Source organism: Dendrobates tinctorius, unplaced genomic scaffold (assembly GCF_039654945.1).
Source record: "Dendrobates tinctorius isolate UK_male_01 unplaced genomic scaffold, ASM3965494v1 ptg000050l, whole genome shotgun sequence".
NCBI lineage: Eukaryota > Metazoa > Chordata > Amphibia > Anura > Dendrobatidae > Dendrobates > Dendrobates tinctorius.
This window is the reverse complement of record NW_027361718.1, coordinates 959,253-971,007: the sequence shown is the minus strand read 5'-3', so window position 1 is coordinate 971,007 and position 11,755 is coordinate 959,253.

The following is an 11,755-nucleotide window of genomic DNA, read 5'->3' as shown; positions in this document are numbered from 1 at the left end:
CCATGGGACTTAAAACTGGTCCTTACGGCTATGACAGAGACTCCGTTTGAACCCATGGTATCTGCCTCAATTAAGACTCTTTCCATCAAAGTAGCCTTTTTGGTAGCTATTATAACGGCACGTAGAATAAGCGATATCCAGGCACTCTCTAGGAATCCTCCTTACACACAGATTTTGAATGACAGGGTGGTACTTAGGCCAGACCCTGCATACTTGCCCAAGGTTGCCTCAGACTTCCACGGAACACAAGAGATAGTTCTCCCCTCCTTCCTCCCTTACCCCACTAACCAGAAGGAGGAAACACTCCATACCTTAGATGTTAGAAGATGCCTATTACAGTATCTTTCTGTCACTTTTCCCTGGAAAAAAGATAACTCCTTGTTTATATCCTTCCAGGGCTCTAGGAAGGGTCTTAGAATTTCAAACTGTACGTTAGCTAGATGGATTAGGGAAGGCTATCTCTCTAGCTTATACAGCAGGTGGCGGTACGGCTCAACAGGACCTAAAAGCGCATTCTACCAGAGCCATGGCAACCTTTTGAGCAGAAAGATCTGGAGTGTCCATCGACCAGATATGTAAGGCGGCTACGTGGTCATCCCCTTGCACCTTTTTTAACCATTATAGGTTAGATATGGGTGATTCCTCAGATTTCACCTTAATAATAATAATAATAAATTTTATTTTTATAGCGCCGACATATTCCGCAGCACTTTACATTTCAGAGGGGATTTGTACAGACAATAGACATTACAGCATAACAATAATCACATACAGTAGATTATAACAACAAGAGGAGTGAGGGCCCTGCTCACAAGCTTACAGTCTATGAGGAAAGAGGGAGACACGAAAGGTGGGTGGTAACAGTTGCTCTGATTGTATGGACCAGCCATAATGTTAAGTGTGTAACAGTACAGACACAGAGGGCTAATGGATGCATAAAGCATGTGGGAACATGATGCTGGGAACCTGGTTATGGTAAAACTTTTGGCTCTGCCACACAGGGATAGGTTAGGTTAATGTGTTGAGGCGATAGGCCAGTCTGAATAAATGCGTTTTCAGGACACGCTTAAAATTGTGGGGATTGGGGACTAATCGTATTGACCTGGGAAGTGCATTCCAAAGAATTGGCGCCGCACGTGTAAAGTCTTGGAGACGGGAGTGGGAGGTTCTGACTATTGAGGATACTAACCTCAGGTCATCAGCAGAACGGAGGGCGCGGGTAGGGTGGTATACTGAAACAAGGGAGGAGATGTAGGGTGGTGCTGAGCCATGGAGGGCTTTGTGGGTGAGGGTAATAAGTTTATACTGAATTCTGGAGTGGATGGGTAGCCAGTGTAATGACTGGCACAAGGTAGAGGCATCGGTGTAACGATTGGCGAGGAATATGGTCCTGGCTGCAGCATTCAAGACAGATTGGAGAGGGGAGAGTTTGGTAAGAGGGAGACCGATTAGAAGAGAGTTACAATAGTCGAGACGAGAATGAATAAGAGAAACAGTAAGAGTTTTTGCAGAGTCAAAAGTAAGAAAAGGTCGAATTCTAGAAATGTTTTTGAGGTGCAGATGACAAGAGCGAGCCAGTGATCGAATGTGGGGGGCAAAGGAAAGCTCGGAATCAAGTATGACCCCAAGACAGCGGGCATGTTGCTGGGGAGTAATAGTGGAACCACACACAGAAATAGCAATGTCGGGTATAGGTACATTAGTAGAGGGAGGAAACACCAGGAGTTCAGTCTTTGACAGGTTCAGTTTCAGATATAGTGAGGACATATTAGACACAGCGTTTAGACAATCGCCAGTGTTTTCTAGAAAGGCTGGCGTGATGTCAGGAGAAGAAGCGTATAATTGGGTGTCATCAGCATAGAGATGGTACTGGAAACCAAATCTACTGATTGTTTGACCAATAGGGGCAGTGTACAAGGAGAAGAGGAGGGGGCCTAGAACCGATCCTTGAGGAACCCCAACAGTAAGGGGAAGGTGAGAGGAGGAGGAACCGGCAAAAGAAACAGTAAAGGAGCGGTCGGAGAGATAGGAGGAGAACCAGGAGAGAACGGAATCCTTGAGGCCAATGGAATGGAGCATAGTGAGGAGGAGCTGATGATCCATAGTGTCGAATGCTGCAGAGAGATCCAAGAGAATTAGCATGGAGTAATGACCATTTGATTTAGCTGTTAGCAGATCATTAGAGACTTTAGTGAGGGCAGTTTCAGTGGAGTGTAAAGAGCGGAAACCGGATTGGAGAGGGTCGAGAACAGAGTTTTCTGAGAGATAGCGGATAAGACGGGAGTGGACCAGGCGTTCCAGGAGTTTAGAGATGAAGGGAAGATTAGAGACAGGTCTATAGTTAGCGGCACAGTTTTGGTCGAGGGATGGTTTTTTAAGTAGTGGATGTATGATGGCATGCTTAAATGAGGAGGGAAAAATACCAGAAGAGAGAGAGAGGTTAAATATTTTAGTTAGGTGAGGGGTGACAGCAGGGGAAAGGGACTGGAGGAGATGTGACGGAAATGGGTCACTGGTGCAAGTAGTTGGGCGAGAAGATGCAAGGAGCCTGCTTACTTCTTCTGTGACTGGTTCAAAATCAGAGAGTGAGTTAGATGCAGTGGGGGAGGGAGGACAGTGCATGGTATGAGGGGATTTGGAGATAATTTCCTTCAGGTTAAGGGTACTGCAGGATGTAGTCCCTCCATAAGATATCGCTACATCTCTGTAATTCTCTTGTGGTGCTCTCATGGGAGTCTGAATAAAGTATTAAGTTACGTACTGGTAATGGTATTCTTCGGAAGCTCATGACAGCACCCTTAGTTCCCTCCCTTTCACGTGTGGGTGCGCACTTCTTCCACTTATAATTTTCACATGGGTTCATTAGCTCAGGTTGTGTATATTTTTTTTGCCATTAACCATGGTGGTCCTCTCAAGCTCTGTAATCCAACTGATGCTTGGGAGAGGTGCCACCCTTTTGTATCTGTAGGTTTCCTGTTCCCGCAGGGCGGATCTCCTCTCTTGTGGTGCTGTCACGGGCTTTCGAAAAATACCGTTACCGTTGCGTAACTTAATACTTTCTAGACTGCACATACGGCAGTCTGATTACATCAACATCCCATCTCCAGAATCTGTTAACCATCATTTCAAGAAATGCATCCAGACCTCTAGAACTTGTTCAATAAATGTATAGAACATGATCCACTGAACTCAAAATCCACAGTAACGCCAGGCTCATATAAACGTTAATTAAAGGGAATCTGTCACCTCATTTTTCACATACAAGCTGCGGCCATCGCCATTAGGGGCTTATCTACAGCATTCAATAATGCTGTAGATAAGCCCCTGATGTAACCTTAAAGAGAAGAAAAACAAGTTAGATTATACTCTCCCAGGGGCGGTCTGGGTCCGATGGGTGTCGCAAGTCCGGGTATGGCGCATCCCATCTTCATGCGGTGACGTCCTCTTCCTTGCTTCTGTCGCGGCTCCTGCGTAGGCGTAATTCTCTGCCCTGTTGAGGACAGAGCAAAGTACTGCCCTCAACAGGGCAAATCAGTACTCCTGCGCAGGAGCCGCGACAGAATCAAGGAAGAGGACGTAATCTCATGAAGATGGGAGGTGCCGGACGTGCGACGCCCATTGGACCGCCCCCGGTGTGAGTGTAATCTAACTTGTTTTTCTTATCTTTCAGGTTACATCGAGGGGGCTTATCTACAGCATTATAGAATACTGTAGATAAGCCCCTAATGGCGGTGACCCTTACCTCTGACTTACAGTCACAAGATGGCGTAACGGGACCGCCGCAGCACTGGGAAGAGCAGAAGATGGCGGGTAGTAAGTCTAATACTAGAGCAGGGTTCCCCTACTCCAGTCCTCAAGGCACACCAACAGGTAATGTTTTCAGGATTTCCTTTGTATTGCACAGGTGATGCAATTATCACCTGAGCTATACTAAGGAAATCCTGAAAACATGATCTGTTGGGGAACCCTGTACTAGAGTCCGGGAACATGGATGAGTGCTACCACTCCAGCGGTGAAATAAGATAAAAAAAAAAAAACTAGTGGCACTTCAGCAACACATTCACACCACAACCAGTTCTTGGTTTAGCACTTTTTATTTTTCCTCCTCTAATTTCAAGATTCACAACTTTCTTTTTTTTTTTTATTTTGCTATCATTATAGTTAGTCTTTTTTTTTTTTTTGCTGGACGATTTGTGAAATAATTTTAGATTTGGCTTAAGTCACCATTTCGTAAGACCTAAAGTTCATTTTTTCATTGATAGTGTATGAAGGCTGGTTAAAAAGCCACCACGACATGACCCTGTGCTTCCTTGTCCATGATCCCCTGAGAAGCATTAGCTTGCACAGCAGCAGCTCCTTGGGAAGCCCCAAAAGCAAGGAAACCGGCGTCAACCCCTTAGCAGTGCTGGAGGCGGCCAGGTCTGAGAGAGACTAGATTCTGCAGGTAGATCTAGTCAAAGGAGCTCCAGCAGAATGGACGAGTCATCAGCTTCCCAAGCTAGTCTTTTGGCTCAGATGTGCCCCCCTCATAATCCAGTACCATTCAATAGCCTCACACTGGTGAGTGTTCTTTCTGAAAATTCACTCAGTGATGTAGTCTTCCCCTTCTTTTTCCCAATTTTCTGCTAGGAAAAGTGCCCAGTAAATTCTAAACATAAAGAGTGTGCACTTTGCAGGGCCCTATTAGCTGACTCTTAACAGAAGAAAATGTGAGTGTCATGTATTGAGCATACTGTAGCGGTGGAGACCCCTAGCTTTGTCACCAACTTGAGATCTATCATCAGGGCTGAGGTTAGAGATTCCCTGAAATCCTTTTCCCAGAAAGAGGCCCACAGGGGAAAGAAGAATAGAAGAGCTAGGTCCCCTGAACTGGAGTTGTGTAGTGGCTCAGAAAAAAAATGGAGAGGTCCTAAAATCAGTGGTTGTGGCTATGTTTACTGCCAGGTCCTTAATGGTCTGGTTGAACGGCTGGAGTCTCAACTAAAGCATAAGACATATAGAGACAGCATGCTCTCAACTATCCCGCCAATGCAAGGAGCCGCAGCTTTTTTGTCAGACGCTTCAGCGGACTCTGCCCATTTAGCAGTGAGATCTGCAGTCCTCCCAAACGCTGCCTGCAGGGCCTTATTGTCAAAGTGCTGGCCAGGGGACATAATGACCAGATCAAAGCTGTGCGCCATCCCGTTTGAGGGGGGAATACCTGTGTGGCCCAGCTTTGGACGAACTTCTAGAAAAGGCGGGCGAGAAAAGAAGAGATTTCTTAGCTTGGGTCTCCCATTCTACAAGCATTCCTTCAGTAAAAGAAGGTTCATCCAAGGGATGCCCTCCAGTGATCTGATCAAGTGGGATGGCAGGAAGATGAAAGGTAGAGGTTTCATGTTCGGAACCTCTTCCCAAGATCCCAAAAAACCTGGACAATGACTTCCGGCCCAGGTGGGGAGGAGGCTTTTGGCCGCCTTCCCTGCCTGGGAAGGAATAACGGGGAGTGGGAGAACTCATAGTTTAATAAGATCTGGTCTAAATATGGAGTTCCTTTCAATCCCGCATGAGAGGTTCATGATAACTCCCTCTCGGTTCTCCACAGCAGAACAACAGGCCCTAGAGGCAGAAGTCTTAGAACTGTTACAGAAAGCAGTTCTGTTTGTTAAAAAGAGGCAAGGGATTTTATTCCACTATCTTTCTGACTAAGAAACCAGATGGTTCCTTTTAGAACTATAATAAATTTGAAGAATCTGAATAAATTCCTGAGAGTATGGCCTTTCAAGGTGGAATCTGTAAGATCTGCAATAAGATTACTGTTTAAAAATTGCTTCATGGTAGTTTAAGATTTGAAGGATGCTTACTACCATGCTGCCTATACATGACCCCGGACCTGTCGATTTGCCCGCTGGTCTCCCATTCTGGTCCCAGCCCAGCTTCAAGCTGCTTAGTGGCTGATACCTGACGGGAGCAGTCAAGCACAGCCTAGAAGGGCCAGTGGCTGGGGTCATGTGCCTATACATGTATATCAGCGGTTCCTCAGAGCTGGAGTAGTTCTTGGAGGAGCACTTAGACACTTCCAGCTTAGAGCCCTCCCGTTTGGCCTCACTATTGCCCCTTGGGTCTTTACCAAGGTAGTCACAGAGCTCATGGCACATCTACAAGAAAAATATGTATTAATTGTCCTGTATTTGGATAATTTTTTAGGGGTAGGCAGTTCGGCCCGACATTGCCCATTGCAACTTTGGAGTGGTTGGGGTGGATATTAAACCTTAAAAAATCATAACTAGAGCCCCTAAGGGTGCAAGAATTTTTGGGGCTTTGGCTGGATTCCGAGGTACAGGAGTGTCACCTCCCAGAAATATATAACATCTAACGCCAGGTGTTGAGAGTTCTGAAGTGTCCCACCATGTCCCTTCTAGGTTAACTGACATCTTGCATTCTGGCACTCCTATGGGCCCAATTCCATACTAGAGCCTTACAATAGGATGTTTTAAATAAAAATACTTCCCTTATGGGGCGCTTGGAAGTAACAATGACTTTTTCCCCATCTTCAATGCAATCCCTTCCTTGGTGGCTGGATTTCACTTATCTATCCAGGGTGAATGAGCTATCTCTGGTGGTTAATACAAATGCGAGCCCTAAAGGTTGTGGGGCCCATCTAGGCGATGTAGCAATCCAGGGGATTTGCTTGTGGGAGGAAATAAATTGTTAATCAACCCTAAAGGAATTGCTGGCAGTTGAGTTAGCAGTAAGAAAGCTCCTAATGTCTAGTGATGAGCGAATTTGATCGGGTCAGGGCTTATTCGGCAAGCTCTTGTGCTTACCGAATAAGCTGCAGAGGGAACCCGGCTTCCTGGATCGCTCTGGCTGATCACTTGTTCGGCCCGTTGCTGCATGTGTCGTGGCTGACCGCAGTGATAAGAGAAGGAGCGAGCGCTCCTCCCATCATCCCCCTCTCGCTGACAGCGGGCGCGATGACGTCACTGCCCGGCGCCTGCTGTCAGGAGATGAGCGGGAGCAGTGAGCAGTGCAGGAGCTGGGAGCAAGAGAGGTGAGTATTGGAATTTTTATGGGGGTGCATTATACTAGTCTGCCTATAAGGGATGGGGGGCTGCCTTATACCACAGTCTGCCTACAGGGAGTGGGGGTGCTGCCTTATACCACAGTCTGCCTACAGGGAGTGGGGGTGCTGCCTTATACCACAGTCTGCCTACGGGGATGGGGGGCTGCCTTATACTAGTTGCCTATAGGGTGGGGGTGTCATTATACTACAGTCTGCCTATAAGGGATGGGGGGCTGCCTTATATTACAATCTGCCTATAGGGGATGGGGGTGCTGGCTTATAGTACAGTCTGCCTACAGGGGGGTGTTGCCTTATATTACAGTCTGCCTATGGGGGAGTGCTGTCTACAGGGGGCTGCAATATACTATTGAGTCTGCCTATATGCTGCAAATAGAGGCATATTTCAGTCTTGGTGAGGACAGAGACCAATAGATATGATGTTTCCTGGACTTTCTGGAGGCAAATGAACCCACAAAGCAAATAAGTTACATGCTACCCAAAAAGTTAAATTCTGGGCTCAGTCTGTGTCCTCCACTAAAGGACATCAACTGCCTGAAAGAGGGAAGTCCTTCAGTCAGGAATCCCTAGGGGTTTCCTCCATTGAGAGTTGTTCTCTCCCAAGTGCTGAAAAATTACTGTTTGTGAATCAATGGCCCATCGCCATCAGGGCCATGTTTAAGTCTATTGTCCTGACTTCTAATGGGTACTTCAACACTTGACACATTGTATGAAGGTAATAAAAGTCTGTGTATATCAAATATCAGTGTATCAAAGCCTCCTTATGGATTTTCATTGTACTTAATAGAGCAATGGTGGTAATTTCAGCACATAGAAACCTCTGGTGAGGCCAATAAGCCACCTCATGTCCACACATTATTCCATGTCCTGTGCCCACATTTGCTTGAAGACTTTATTATGATAAGTGTTAATCAATGAAACATAAGTCTGGATGGGATGATCTGTGGTCAAACCTAGTAGATGTGTTGCAATGTTTCACAATAAAAACGGCATATATTACTAAATGGATTTCTTAGACCCGATGAGGGTGATGTACTGACCTGTAGCGGAGATCCTTAGATCAGGAACATTAGGCATTTATAGGACATTTCATAACTTTCCCAAATTATTATGGAAACATTTACAGCACATCCTGAACTACTGCACCCAATATATTATATATTTTAGGATTTGGTCCATTTTATACTGACTCCAACTTCACCAAAATGGACTCAGACTCCACAGCCCTGACTTGCTGCTGTTAATCATTTAGATGCTTCTGTCAAACACCAAGAGCCGCATTTAAGTGGTATGATTTCCAGTGCCCTCGCTTACCTGGTCCAATCAGCCCACATTCAAGCAATCATGGTGAGCCCATGCGTGCCATTTTTTTTATTTTGGTGTATAAATCAGGCTCGGAAAGAGGAGCATGGAGGGGCTGGCTGTGTTAATCCAGTTGTCACTCATGTCTTGTGCTTCTATGAAGCCCAATCATAACAATCCCTCACATGACTCAATCAATGGAAAGAAGTTATGTCTCAGAAAATGGAAACACAAATCAAAGGGTTCTTCACTACTGGATAACACCAAATTTACACAAAGAAAAAACGACCAAAAAGTCCCAAAAGGATAATATATTTTATTACGTCATTATAAAAAATAGTTAAAAACCATTACATAAAATTAGATAATACATATACTGAGCAAAAAAGGGGGTTACGCTACCCAGGTATAAAGCATAGAAATGTACCAAAAGAAATGAGTAAACAATTGGTGATTAAGCAAAATAGATAGTGATATATATAATAAATAATAAACAATATATAGTGCACAAACACCAAAAAAAATTAAAAAACCATAAACACAAATGTAAGCCACTACCACAGTGAAAAGCTATAAATATCAAAAATATCAAAATAGTGCGTCTGTGTGATAAGGCTAAAAAAAGAGACACTATATGTGTCACCGTGAATAAGGTGTCAAGATGACCAGGAAAGAAAAATTGTAGCAAAAATAAACATAAAAAAGTGAAAAACATATATACAACCTCTCCTGGTCTCCTGGGGAAGCAACCCGGTCCCGACGCGCGTTTCGGCGCTAAGCCTTCATCAGCCCCCTGATGAAGGCTTAGCGCCGAAACGCGCGTCGGGACCGGGTTGCTTCCCCAGGAGACCAGGAGAGGTTGTATATATGTTTTTCACTTTTTTATGTTTATTTTTGCTACAATTTTTCTTTCCTGGTCATCTTGACACCTTATTCACGGTGACACATATAGTGTCTCTTTTTTTAGCCTTATCACACAGACGCACTATTTTGATATTTTTGATATTTATAGCTTTTCACTGTGGTAGTGGCTTACATTTGTGTTTATGGTTTTTTAATTTTTTTTGGTGTTTGTGCACTATATATTGTTTATTATTTATTATATATATCACTATCTATTTTGCTTAATCACCAATTGTTTACTCATTTCTTTTGGTACATTTCTATGCTTTATACCTGGGTAGCGTAACCCCCTTTTTTGCTCAGTATATGTATTATCTAATTTTATGTAATGGTTTTTAACTATTTTTTATAATGACGTAATAAAATATATTATCCTTTTGGGACTTTTTGGTCGTTTTTTCTTTGTGTAAATTTGGTGTTTGTAACACGACTGTCCTTTAAACAGTCCATCATTCTCCGGCGATATACTATTTTTAATTATAGCATTATTCTATTATAATGTAAATTTCGCTGTTTCTCCTTATTTCGTGTTTCTTTTCTACTACTGGATAACACCCTAACAATAGACCCACGAAGATGAGAAAAAAAATTGATACCTCTGAGTCTGACGTCACGCCTCAATACTAGAGTCCAATGTGTGCTGCAGCCAATCAGTGCAGTGGGCGATGATTGGCTGCAGAGTTTACATTGTGTTCTAGTGGGGGATGCTGAGCTGAGGCGGGGTAGACGGCTGTGCGGACTTTGGTCTTAGAGCACCTACACCAGCAGATGACATGGCTCCCAAAACCCATCATTGATTGTGGAAACTTCACACTAGACATCAAGCAGCTTGGATAATCTGCCTCTCCACTCTTCCTCCAGACTCTGGGACCTTGATTTCCAAGGTCTAGTGTGAAGTTTCCACAATCAGTGATGGTTTGGGGAGCCATGTCATCTGCTGGTGTAGGTCAACTGTGTTTTATCAAGACCAAAGTCAGCGCAGCCGTTTAACAGGAAATTTTAGAGCACTTCATGCTTCTCTCTGCTGACAAGCTTTTTGGAGATGGAAATTTCATTCTCCAGCAGGACTTGGCACCTGTTCACACTGCTAAAAGTACCAATTCCTGGTTTAAAAACAACAGTATCACTGTGCTTGATTGGCCTCGCCTGATCTTAACCCCATAGAGAATCTATGGAGTATTGTCAAGAGGAAGATGAGAGGCACCAGACCCAACAATACAGACGAGCTGAAGGCTGCTATCAAAGCAACCTGGGCTTCCATAACACCTCAGCAGTGCCACAGGCTGATCGCCTCCATGCCACGCTGCACTGATGCAGTGATTGATCCAAAAGGAGGCCAACATTTCGGATTTTAAAATCATTTTTCAAGCTGGTGTTATAAAGTATTCTAATTTACTGAGATAATGAATTTTGGGTTTTCATTGGCTGTAAGCCATAATCATCAACATTAACAGAAATAAACTGTGAAATAGATCACTGTGTGTAATGACTCTATATAACAAGTTTCACTTTTTGCATTGAAGAAATGAAATAAATTAACTATTTGATGATATTCTAATTTTGTGTGAAGCACCTGTATCTCCTTTATTCCCTGGATCTATGAAGCCAGAGCTGTCAATCAAATAAGGGGGCGGGTGGAGATAGAGGGAATACAAGCAAGTGGGATGATGTAGCAAATGATTGGCCCCACCACGGTCACCGACTGCCTGTACTTGGTTTCAATGCTCATTCTGTGCTGACAAAATCCATTTAACCTGCAGATATGAGATTAATCTGCAGCTTAAGATGGTTGTAAAGCCGTGCAGCTGCGCTGACTGCTGAGAGGAAATTAACTTTATTCCTGCTGGTAGCCTCAGGCTCAGTACATAGTGATCTGTGGCTGTAACCATCACCCAGTACTGACTGACAGCCGACTGTACTGATGAGCTGCTCACACAACTGTCAGTCAGTACAGGGATTGTGGTTACAGCCACAGATCACTATATACTGAGCCCGAGGCTGCCGGCAGGAATAAAGTTAATTTTCTCCCGGCAGTTGGGCGGTCAGCGCAGCCGCATGGCTTTACATCCCTATTAACCTATTAAAAACACATGTGACATGCACAAAAGTGAACAGGTCGGTTGGACAGTGTTCACACCACCCAAAGACTGAAACACAAAGAAAAAACACAGTATGACAAAAGTGCAAAAATACTCTGCTGTAAAAAATGTATAACAGTAGTCAGCTAGTGCTAGTAAAAAGATGATAAAAACAGGGTGTTTAATTGATACGTTTTTTGCAAAAAAATGTATACTAAGCCACTCTACCAATGTCACGGTATACCCATCTCGGAGCAGTCCTAGCTAATGTGTTTAAAACCTGATCATTTGAACAGTACCTATATGAGCAGGATTCAGATGGGTATACCGTGACATTGGTGGAGTGGCTTAGCATACGTTTTTTGCAAAAAAAGTATCAATTAAATACCCTGTTTTTGTTAACATATTT